We start from the raw sequence: 12,439 nt of genomic DNA, 5'->3' as shown, positions 1-12,439 counted from the left end.
CTTTCCCTAATACCTCCTTCCATCTCCACCACCACTAATTTGGTTCTCGTTTTGTCTTCTTTCAACCATTGACAATCCTACACATGTGTCATCCTTGGTGGTGCTATTAATGATAAGTCTCATCCAAAGGCTACTTCGTGCAGTTCCAATTTTAACCTAATTGGACAGAAACCTTCCCCATGCCCTATTTTTGTACAAAGGAAATAGAAAAGCTTAATTTTTTCATATTGGAAGAAAGCATACGTTGAATTGTCTTGTCTGACTGCTATTCTCTTTTTCCTCTTTAGGGGCTTCCGAACATCCAACTTCATTCTCACTCTCATATACTTTTTAATTCCCCTAGTTACCGATGTTGCGTCATATTCTACAAATTTTCCAATAAAATCACCCAACTAACATGCCATTCACTCAAACATAAATCCCCCTAGGAAATTGTGAATCTACAACCAAAATTCCATAAAGTAAAGTGGAACTTGCAATGGTTCTTCCCCTCTTTCTAACCAATGAAATAAAATCAGATGCCTATTAAAAAACCAAGTTGTACCCCTGAGAGCCCTCTTTATGTCGATTTCATGGTAGAACTTAAATAAACTTCACTTCTCTCTAATGTTTGTAATGTATATTCCACCCACCGGATGCCATAATTCTGCTAAGGTTCTTCTCATGGATGGAAAGTGAGCCACACTATCTGTCAAGACCTTCCCTACCAAACATAATTTATACTCCTCTTCACACTCTTCTTTGTCCTTTTTCCCTTCTAGAATCTCCTCTTCGTCATTTGATATGTTAAGATTTCCCAAATCTTCTTCCATTGTCTATGAAAATTCCACCCCAAATCGAGATTTGTGAAACTCAAGCCGCCCAAAACCCTAGAAAAAGTTGAAACCGTGCTATCAGTAGATAGAGAAAATGTGCTATCTGTAGACTCTTGAACCATAATACAAATTTGAATCTTTTACTTACTTTTTTTCTTTTCAATATTTTGTAAGTAAGCTTTTTTCCCTCGATTTTTGAGGTTCTAACAAATTTTTTATTCTCTTTATTTTATTTTATTTTATTTTTCTTTTTATTCTTCATTTTTTTCCTCTCTTCTAGCAATTGCTTCTTTTTTTTCTTGCTCATAAATTTCCAGGTTTTAAGTTTGGTTGGTATTATATTTTTCGATCAGAACAAGCGGAATAGACAAAATATGACGGTATAGGTAGGTTAGGCTGGAACTTGAACCAAAATGAAACCTATACTATGTGGCTTCCATTTATGTTTGGAATGAAATGTAAAAGATTTGTATGTCTAGAACCAAAACGGAACCTATACTTCTAATTTCAACAAACGAGACATAAACATTGAAACCTAACTGCAAATGTTTACACCCCTACCTTTATTCGTTCAATACTAATTGTTGTACCTCAAGTGTTTACTATTTCAGCATACCCAGGACCTTGCTTTAAGCTAGCCTTGAAGTGATATCAGCCACCCAAGTGCTCACATATGGCTTCGAATCAAACAGCTTCTTGGTCGAGCTCCCCCAATAAGTACTGAACATTAGGGAGGTAATGCAAATCGACCAAGGTGAAGTGGTCACAAGCCAAGTACTTGGACTCAGCCAAATGAGCCTCGTATACATCTAAAACTTCAACAAGCTTAGCTTCATTTTCTTCCACAAATGGTCATCCCAAAATGGGGCTTGTAACGTAGCTCAAAGACTAGTTTAGTCGATGGAGGGTTAAACTGGTGAGCTTCAACTTTCTTCCACAATTCAAGGACTGCCATAGTCTTGTTAAAGCCTGGCAACAAGGGTTTTCGCTATTATAAAAAGGAAAAACTTTACCAAAGAGCTTCAAGTCCTCTTATTCAAAAGCTGGAACCTGACCAAATGGCTGGAAAAAAACACAGAAGCTAAATCATTTGTCTTGTAATAAATGTTTTTTTTTTAAATAGATACTTACATTGGGGGAAATGAAGTCTTGGGATTTATGCTCAGCAACTCCCAGGTTTACAAGAACAAACTAAAACTCGACATCTTTCTTGCAAAGGCAACCAAGAACCCTCTGAGTAGCTGTTGACTTATGGATTCCATGCACTTTCATTACTGCCACTAGTTTCTCCACGACTGTATCTTTGCTTAACAACTTCAAAAGATGAGGAATATTTTTTGGGTTTTCTTATGCATAAATGTATTTTAATATATATATATAAAGTGGATTTGGATTCAATAATCGAATTTTAAAAATAATTTATACCTATTTTAAATATTATTGGCGTCACAGATCAATTGTATATTAATTTAATTTTGAAATTACGAAAATTCTTTCTCATATATAAATTAAGTTGTATTTTTATTGAAATTTGTAATCTCTTTCTTATATAATAAATCGGTAAAAACTTGATTATAATTGTCATAACGTTGCCTACATAAGAGTAGGCGGACCTAGTAAGCAAAGCTAGACACGGAGGGACTAAATTACATAGAGTCGCTATTAATCAATTAGGGCTAGGTTGGTTAGCCACACTATAGCAAAACAGGTTTTTGGCGACACTTTTAGCGGCGTTTGGATAGAAACTTCGCTGTAGATCGCACATTAGCGGTGCTTTTTGAAAAACGCCACTATAGATCGAGCATTAGCGGCATTTTTCAAAAAGCGCCGCTATAGATTGAGCATTAGTGGCGCTTTTTGAAAATCGCCGCAAGTACAACGCCATCGTTTTATGTTGAGCTTCGGTGGCATTAGCAGTGCTTTTTGAAAAATGGCGCTATAGTTCGAGCATTAGTGGCGCTTTTTGAAAAAAGCCGCTATAGATCAAGCATTAGCGGCGTTTTTCAAAAAGCGCCGCTAATGCTCGACCTATAGCGGCGCTTCTTGAAAAATGCCGCAAAAAAATTAAGCACAACTCCATCATTTTATGTTAAGCTTTGGTGGCATTAGCGACGCTTTCTGAAAAACGCCGCTATAGATCAAGCATTAGTGGCGCTTTTTGCAAAACGCCGCTAGAGATCAAGCATTAGCAGCGTTTTTCGAAAAGCGCCGCAAAAAAATTAAGCACAACGCCATCGTTTTATGTTGAGCTTTGATGGTATTAGTGGTGCTTTTTGAAAAACGCCGTTATAGATCGAGCATTAGTGGCGCTTATTTTAAAAACGCCGCAAAAAATATTTTATAGTTTATTTATATTAATTAAAATACAATTTATTTTTAATTGAATATTTATATTCTTTCAAAAAAATAATAATACGTAGGAAAAAATTAAAAGTAAAAACATAAAAAATATTTGTTAAAAATGAAAAAATTAAAATATTATTATTCAAAATAATTTTAAAATTTTTGGGTACATGACTGATTGTTTTTAATTTATATATTAAATAATTTTATATATAATTGAAAAAGATAAGATAGTATTAATTTTAAAATATTTAATTAATTATCATTATAATTTAGGGTTAATATGGTTTACGGTATATAATTAATTTAAGATTTAAGGCTAGTTTAGGAGTTACTATTTTAAGGTTTGGATTATATATGAATTTAAGAATTATGAATTAAAATTATGATTTAAGGGTTGGGATTTATAAAAATGTTACAAAAAATTATTTCACTTGGCGCGGTTTTATCCCAAAATTTCCCCGTGAAACCCTAATTTCACTTTTAAAAATTCTCCGCCTAGTTGTCCTGCTCCTTCTCTCGTATAAATTTCACTCTTCCTTGTTTAATTTATTTCCATTTTGTTTTGAATAAATTTCAATTTCTTTTTTACATTCGCTGCTGCAAGTGCAAATCCAAGGGCTGCATCTTTCGATTCCAAAAATTTTCTTTTTTCTCCTCGTAGATTTTTCTCCGGTTCTTTGTTCTTTTTTCATTTTTCATTTCATTTCAGATTTTTTTAAAAAAAAATTATTTTTGAATACTGTTTTGGTTCAGTAAGGAAAGCGCCGAGCTTTGTGGTAGTCAGATCTGATGGAACCATGAACTTGGATTTGAACCCTGAAGGTCGAAGGGCTCAACAATTTATTGCCAATGCAGTTGCGGTAATTTTTCCTTTTTATTTCCCTCTCTCTGTCTCTTCGTTTTCTATGTTTTGAAAATTCTTGGTGTCATTTCCTATGATGTTACTAATTTAATTGTTTTTTGATTTTTTTTAGACCAAAGAAGATAGCTCCGCAGCGTCGTCATCTTCGAAACCAGGGTAATTATTTTCGATTTTAGAGTTCAGAATTGACTTTTGAATTATTGTTACATTGTTGTTAATTGCTTTAATTTTGTTAAATATGAAAGATATTGATATTATTACTGTTGTGTTAGCATGGTATTGCTCAATTTTTCTTAGTTTTCTGCCTAATGACATAACCCAAAGCTTGCATTGTTATTTTGATTCTTTTGTATTATTTTATAACTTAGTCATTTTTTTCAGTTCATGCCTTGGTTTTGACGAACATCTTTTTTCCTCTTTTCATTGCAATCCTGCAACTTTAGTTGAGATGCATGCTTAACCAAGTCTTGCTCATATTATGGTAATGTTCATGCATTTTATACCATTCAGGCATTAACCTCTTTCTGACATCAGTACAGTTTTATGTTAAAAAAAATCAGTACAGTCTTTCACAAGTGAATTTGTTTTTCCATATCACTGTTGTTGCTGGCTTATAGTAGGACTTTCTAAAATGACTGATTCATTGCAGTCTGTCTACTGTCATCAGCTGATTGTCAGAGGCATATGCGTCAAAGGTTGAATGGGTGTCACTTGATTCTTGGGTGTATGCTTGCATGTATATATGTTTGTTTCGTGTGTTGCAATGGAGCTATGTTCATCATTAATTTTATCTGTTTATTTAGATCCTTGTTTATGATTTATACATATTGATTTATACATAGTGTATACATATTGATCAAATCAGAATTACATAGTGTAAAAACTTCACAACTCTATCTTCTGGGTTACTTCTCATTTGTTACTATGAAGATGTAAAAACTCTATCTTCTGGGTTAAATCTGGATTGCTTTTATTCTTATAGGTGTTAATGTGCAAATAACATGGGACAAAGCAAAACCATCTTTTGTAGCTTTAGTTTTTGTCTAATTCTTCTCTTCTTTTGCTTGATATACGCAGCTAAAATTTGTAGTCATGTTCCTATTTTCATTGATATGGATGGTTATGATATACTTGTATTGCAAAATCTTTCCAGTGGCGAATATGCTAATATCAGATGCTATATTGTGTCCTAGCTGTTAATCATATTCATTCAATTAAATTTTTACATCTTTTTATTTTACAGTTCCAAATTGTACCTTTGGATTTTCTGTTCCTGATATAGTGCTCTAGGTTGCTTCTCTCTCTCTCTCGTGCTTTCTCTTTGCATATATATAGAATGACACTAAGAATTTGAACAAAAACCTTGCTTTCCTGAGGAGCTTTTCACCGCTTTCTTAGAGAGGAGCAGCAGCTATATTTACTTGTATGTATTTTTTAACCTTGAAGGCTTGAATAAGAACTGATATGATGAGAAGAATCTAATTCATAAATGACCTGTAATATTCTTAAATTATCTGAAAAAAAAGATGGTTGTGGTGTAATTCTGAAATATTTAATTGATGTTTTGATGTGACAAACAGTAAGAACTTTAGGTGGTTAAAGTTCTACTTTCATATGCTCCAACTTTTACTAACGACTATCTTTGCCTCATTCTTTCTGTTAAGCTGCAATATATTATCCTAAATCAACCTTTTGGGGTGGGTACTTGACCATGAGTTGAAAAGAGACCAGGTTACTGCATAGTTGAAATAAAGTTTCTAGCTGTAGGGATTTTAGAATTTTGATTCTTGTAGTAAGGACAATTAAATTGTTTTCATCCCATACCCCTTTTTGTTATATACTCACTCATGAGAATTGTACTTATTGCTGTTACTGTGTGCATCATTGTCAATGAATGCCTATTTTCTTTATGATGTATGATGAATTTTCCAAGACTTATATTGGAATTTTGTTTTCTCAAAATATAGAGGATACCGCTTGATTTTCTGCAAGGAGACAATTTCCGTGAAGCTGCAGTTAGTTATATTAAGCCTCTTCTAACGAAGGTATATATGCAAATGATGTATAAATTTTTATGGTGCTAGTTTTACTGGTTATATTTTCTGGGGTAAAACAATGATATATTTTCTCTGTGCTCCCAGGGGGTTCCATCTTTATTCTCAGATCTTTCTCCTTTGTATGATCACCCTGGCAAGGTATGTTTGCGTGCATGCATTTATTCTGAACATAGAATCAAGTTTCTAAGCATGAATTCTCCTTAACTGCTTGCAACTGGTTCAGAGCTTGATTTAATTAGGACTGATTTCCTGCCCTGTTTGCACTTATACAAGCAGACATGTTGGAGCAACTTATTCTTGAGTTGGAGCATTCAATTAGGATTAATGGGAGATATCCTGATAGGTACTATATGCTTTCAACCCTTGATATGGTATATCAAGTCCTAAATCAAATAAACATTTAGATTTGTCTACCCCTAGAGGTAGTGTATACTTCCAGCCCTTGCGTGATATTGTACCTTTTATTTGGAAACTAGAGGAGGTTAACCTTTTATTTCTTTGTAGAAGGATAATACTTGCTATATAATGGTTAAGACTGAAAGTAACATCATTCGTATATTTTTAGAAAATATTTTAATTTTTTATGAAAGTAAGATATTAAAAGTATGCCGGTGATGGAATTAGCTCTTATAAATCACTTCTGGACTGTTGTGTGATCACATGTCATGATGATTGATGTTAATATATATATATGGTTTTGCTCTATGAAAATCCTTTTGTTTTCACATGTTGCCATGCTAAACTAGCAGCACTCTTATCTTAATTTTGCAGTCACTACTCAGAGGTAGGTTTTTGCTTGAAAGACCTGTTGAAGAGGAGAGACCACCTTCTGTGGCAGTGAGTGAATTAAATCAATTAAGTCACTACTCAGAAGTAAAATATCAATTAGCCTGTTACTTTATCAGAATGTGTTATATTTCCTCAACTTGTGCATTTTTTTTTTTTTTGCAATCAATTAGTTGCACTATTTGAACTTGTAATTTTGCTATTTCAATATTAACTTGATTTTTCAATATTTTGACTAAAAATATTAATTTATTTTTGATATTAATAATGTTTAATTTTAATATTTAATATTTTTAAATGTTTTTAAAAGTTAACGTTTGTGATAAAAAGCGTTGCTAAAGGTCATGTTCTTTAGCGGCAATTGTTAGAAAAGTGTCGCTAAATGCCATGTTTTTTAGCGGCGATTGTTATAAATGCGTCGCTAAAGAACACAGCCTTTAGCGGTGTTTTTATTTAAACGCCGGTAAAGGTTATGATCTATAGTGGCGTTTGTGGGAGAAGCACCGCTAAAGGTTTGTGGCGCTAAAACCTAAAAAAATGTCGCTAAAATTCTATTTTGGTGTAGTGCCACCTATCATCTAAAAATCTAGAATTAATATTACGAAAAAATTCTAAAAATTTAGACGCGATCTCACCACCAAATTTCGGGTTCGGGAGTACGGTTACGTGTGGGGAAGGTTATAGAACCCCTACAATGCCTATCCGAGGATAGTCTTATGGGGTCTTAAGAGCTAGATTTTTTTATTTAATCATATTAATGTCTTAATCTAAGCTAAAATCTTATGAAAATCTTAAATAAAATCTCTAAAAGAAACGCCTTCGGTTTACTTGTAGCTCGATTAAGATGTGTTCACCAAACTTATCTAATTTGAAACTTAAATTATAGATTTTTACTTTTAACGGGAACCCTAAAGGATACCTAAATAATTCTAGTAAAATACATTCAATTCCTAAAATTAATTCTATTTTAGAATTCTAAAAAAACTAGAAATTACCAATGAATTAAGAGAAATATTAAAATATATCTACAACTTATTCAATCTTTTATTATTATTATTATTTTTAAAAAGATTTAATTAATAATGTTGAACCTATCAAGATCTTACGAAAGTATCCTATGTTGGGTTTATAATTTATCTTACTTGAAAATTCTTGATCTAATATTTAAATTCGTCAAAATCGTAAAATAATAAATCTTAAATAACATTTATTAGCTTTCTTAAAAGCTTCTAAAATAAAATACTTAGAAAGACCTACTCATGATTTACAATTCACCTACAAAAATCTTTAGTTTTAATCTTGAATAAAGTCCTAAAAATATTTACATATTAACTTAAGATTCTAATCCTATACGATATTTAAAACTAATTTAAAACCCTAAAAAAGATCTTACATATTATTTATAATTTTTCTAAGGTAAATGGTAGGTAAGATCTTAAGGACTAACCTAAGTCCAAATGTAAAAACCTTATGGTTTCATTAAAATATAACACATACTTAACTAACTTCATGTCAACAATTATAGGATGGAAAATGACCTAAAGTTCCCTATTTTAAAACGAATAGTAATAAAATAGGAAAATTAATTAAATTAGCTAAAGTTAATGAAAATTTAAAATTCTTTCAAAATGACAATAATAAAAGAAAAATTAAATAAATGAAATAAATAAGACCTTAACATCATGATGATAATAATAATAATAATAATAATAATAATAACAACAATAATATACCTTATTCATAATACAATAAAAGAATCAAAGTAACTTAAATAAATGATATTAAAATGTATGTAAGAGGAATGTAAAACAATATAAATAGACATTAAAATAAATAAAAGCGAAATAAGAATAAATAAAATTATACAAGTGTGAATAAATATAAAACATTAAAATAAAGTGCATAATTAACATTAAATATATAATGTATAAATGCAAGTGAAATGGATGATAGAAGTGTAAATTATTTATTAAAGAAGGAAACAAAATGACATAGCTTGATTTTAGGACTAAAAGATAAAAAATGTGGAAGACAGAGGACTGATGTAGCAATTAATTTGCTTTTAATTTTTAAATTTCGGATTAAATCAAATGTTTAAATAAATAAAAGGGTTACGAGTGTAAATAGGTCAGGGAGCGAGGGCGGTGCTCTATAAAATGAGGTATTTTTTTGTAAATTTAAAAAGTAAGGGGGTGGGAATAAATTATTCATTTTTAGCACCTATAAATGAAAAAAAAAACGAGTCATTCTTTCATTTTAACCTCATTGTTTTTTTTTTTTTTAAATTTTCCTCTTTCTCTTCTAACTCTATGTTGGTCATGTTTCCACCACCGGAGAGCCCAACGACTCTCTGGCCTCCGGTGCTGGAGCCGTAGCATACGGTGGCAGATTTTTTTTTTTTTGCAAAATCAAAGTTTTCCTTAGAAAAAATCATTAATTTTCTTAAAAATCAAAAACTTATTTCGAAATAGTTAAAAAAAATCAAAATTTTATTTTAAAAGTTTAAACTTTTCTTTAAAATGGCTTAAAGAAACAAATTTTATTTTTAAAATCTAAACTTTCTCCTTTAAAAAAACACTATTTTTCTTAAAGATTAAAACTTTTATTTTGAAATAGTTGAAAAAATCAAAACTTTGTTTTAAAATTTTAAAGTTTCCTTTAAAATGACTAAAACAAAATGGATTTTATTTTCAAAATCTAAACTTTCTCCTTAAAAAAAACACTATTTTTCTTAAAGATTAACGTTTTTACTTTGAAATAGTTGAAAAAAATCGAAACTTTATTTTAAAATTTAAATTTTCCTTTAAAATGATTTAAAAAATAGATTTTTATTTTTCAAAATCTAAACTTTCTTCCTTTTAAGAAAAACACTATTTTTCTTAAAGATTAAAGATTTTATTTTGAAATAGTTGAAAAAAATTAAAACTTTGTTTAAAAATTTTAAACTTTCCTTTAAAATGACTAAAAAAATAGATTTTATTTTTCAAAATCTAAACTTTCTCCTTTTTTTAAAAAACACTATTTTTCTTAAAGATTAAAGCTTTTACTCTGAAATAATTGAAAAAAAATGTTTTAAAATTTTAAACTTTCCTTTGAAATAAGTAAAAAATAGATTTTTATTTGTTAAAATCTAAACTTTCCCTTTTTTTTTTTTAAAAAAAAAGTCAACTTTTTCCAAAATCAAGCCTCTTTTTTTTTTTTTTTAAAAAGAAACCTTTATTTTAGAAATGGAAGGAAAAAAGGGGATTTTGGGGGGCTCTTAGGGGCGGAGGACCAATGGTCTGATGATGTCCCCTTCATTGGAACCCAAAATCGGATCCCTCGTGACATGTCTATGGCAAAAAAAAAAAAAGATAAAGAAAAGAAAAAAAAATAGAATGCTTGTAGTTGTTGTGTTTTTTTTTTTTACCTTTTTTTTAAGAAGAAAAATAATGAAAAGCCTCTTTTTTTCATTTCACTTCATGTTTATATATTGTTTTTTAATCTTGTTTATTTGTAAAAAATGATAATAATGATATTTAATAATAGTAGTAGTAGTGATGATGATAATAATAATTTGGGCCTTTGACAAGCCCAAAAAAGAAAGAAGAGAGAAAAGAAAGAAAAGAGAAATATAGGTCTCAAATACACCAAAAACGTGAGGGCTTCGAACCGCCCAAGAGAGAAAAAAATTTAAATGGGCCCCCAATTGGGCTCTGGCAAAAACGGGTGTCTACAGCTGCCCCTCTTTGTTCGTGGCTTGCATAGCAAGGAATGTACAAAGACGTAGATACCTAACCACTATCAAATCCCACTTAACATCTCAATAAAAGGAATAACAAATTTTTACAATTACCAAAATCGAAACAGATCAAAACAGATTACGTTGTCCAAAACTAAAAGAGTATAAACCAAACCTGGGCCTCTAAATGCAATAAAAAGTAAACTAGAAAAGTAAACGGACCTCCACACCTGGGTTTCTAAATGCAATGAAAAGTTAATGAACCTCCACACCTGGGTCTTTAAATGCAATGAAAAGTGAATTGACCTCCACACCTGGGCCTCTAAATGCAATAAAAAGTAAATTGACCTCCAAACCTGGGTCTCTAAATGCAATGAAAAGTAAATGGATCTCCAGTCTTAAGTTTAAATGCAATAAAAAGTAAATGGACCTCCACACCTGGGTCTCTAAATGCAATGAAAAGTAAACAGACCTCCACACCTGGGTCTCTAAATGCAATGAAAAGTAAATGGACCTCCATACCTAAGCCTCTAAATGCAATGAAAAGTAAATGGACCTCCATACCCGGGCCTCTAAATGCAATGAAAAGTAAGTGGACCTCCAAACCTGAGTTTCTAAATGTAATGAAAAGTAAACGGACCTTCACACTTGGGTCTCTAAATGCAATGAAAAGTAAACGGACCTCCAGACCTGGGCCTCTAAATGCAATGAATGTTTTCCTTTCTTTGTTTCTTGAATTTTTCATAAAAGGTAATCATTTTGAGAATCATGTTTTTAGGTTAAAAAAGATCAAATCCCTATACACACACAACAGATCATGAAAATCAAATTTCATGGGATATCACCTTAACAAATTTCAAAATGATTTTATGACTTGTAAATTAAATTCTCAAATGATAATTCACTTAACAAACTTGGTACTATGGATTTCATAAATCCACCATTGAAACGTAAATTTCTTGCATCAAAAGTCAACTTGTTAATTCTTATGAAGCCGAATTTCCTGTTCCTAACTTTGGACTGTTCCAATTGTGAACCTTGTACCATGTTCTTTTGCAAAATTGCATCTTAAAGTAGATATTCTTCAATATAGTTCCTTTCTCTTGCTATCTCTTTATTTTTTGTTTCTTTTTTTTCTTTTTTTCGTTTTATTATTTTTGTCTTTGTGTTTTTTTCTTTTTTTTTTCTTGATATAAGCAAAATCTTCTTTCTATAGACTTTTACATTCTCCAAGTATATTAATTCCCTAGTTTAAACCTGCCATGAGCAATCAGAGATGAACTTGTTCCAAGGTTATAGTGTTAGCTCGAGTTTGGGTGCCAAAGAAAGGGCTAAAATAGGCTCAAATAGATGACTTTAGGGCTCGTACCGAAAGATCAATTTCTTCAGGAAATCTTCATTATCCTCTAAGGCATCTCATATCCTTTGTTTTCTTTTTGATTTTTTAGAAATCTCTCTAGACTGCTCATTTCTAAGTTTTCACCCTAGAGTTCATTTCCTTCTTTTATGTTATTGAAGACGTCACAATTTCCCAAGGATTAACTTCTTGATTTGAACAAACATATTCGATCAAAATGGTCTTTTAAGGATTGTAACGTGGTTTGAGGGTTAAGGGTCAAATAGAGAAAGGTTTTCCAAGCTAAAATATATATTATATGAAAGAGCATAAAAACCATGATGAGTTATTTTAAATTTTTGATTGCTCCTTCCATCTCCCAATCACTTTTCTTTGTTCTTACTCCTTCCTAATTCATTTATTTATTTTTTTTCTTATTCGTTTTCCCTATTTCTTCTTTTTTCTTTTTCAGAATGAGATCAAGAATTTAGAATTTTCTTTCATTTTTCATGATCT

At 30.9% G+C, this 12,439-nt stretch overlaps 1 non-coding gene across 3 annotated transcripts; it reads left to right on the top strand.

Annotated features, from left to right (window-relative positions):
- The first annotated feature begins 3,612 nt into the window (after positions 1-3,612).
- On the top strand, positions 3,613-7,125 carry LOC105791434 (uncharacterized). Of its 3 annotated transcripts, none has more exons than XR_008198558.1 (7): positions 3,613-3,679; positions 3,915-4,021; positions 4,136-4,179; positions 5,991-6,068; positions 6,165-6,218; positions 6,357-6,423; positions 6,852-7,125. It is a non-coding gene; the product is annotated as an uncharacterized LOC105791434 (transcript). The 3 variants fall into 3 exon arrangements; XR_008198559.1 differs by lacking the exon at positions 3,613-3,679 and adding an exon at positions 3,682-3,818; XR_001132978.2 differs by lacking the exon at positions 3,613-3,679 and having other exon boundaries at positions 3,686-4,021.
- The last annotated feature ends 5,314 nt before the right edge of the window (positions 7,126-12,439 follow it).

Source organism: Gossypium raimondii, chromosome 8 (assembly GCF_025698545.1).
Source record: "Gossypium raimondii isolate GPD5lz chromosome 8, ASM2569854v1, whole genome shotgun sequence".
Lineage (NCBI taxonomy): Eukaryota > Viridiplantae > Streptophyta > Magnoliopsida > Malvales > Malvaceae > Gossypium > Gossypium raimondii.
This window is presented reverse-complemented; position numbering and strand designations above follow the sequence as displayed.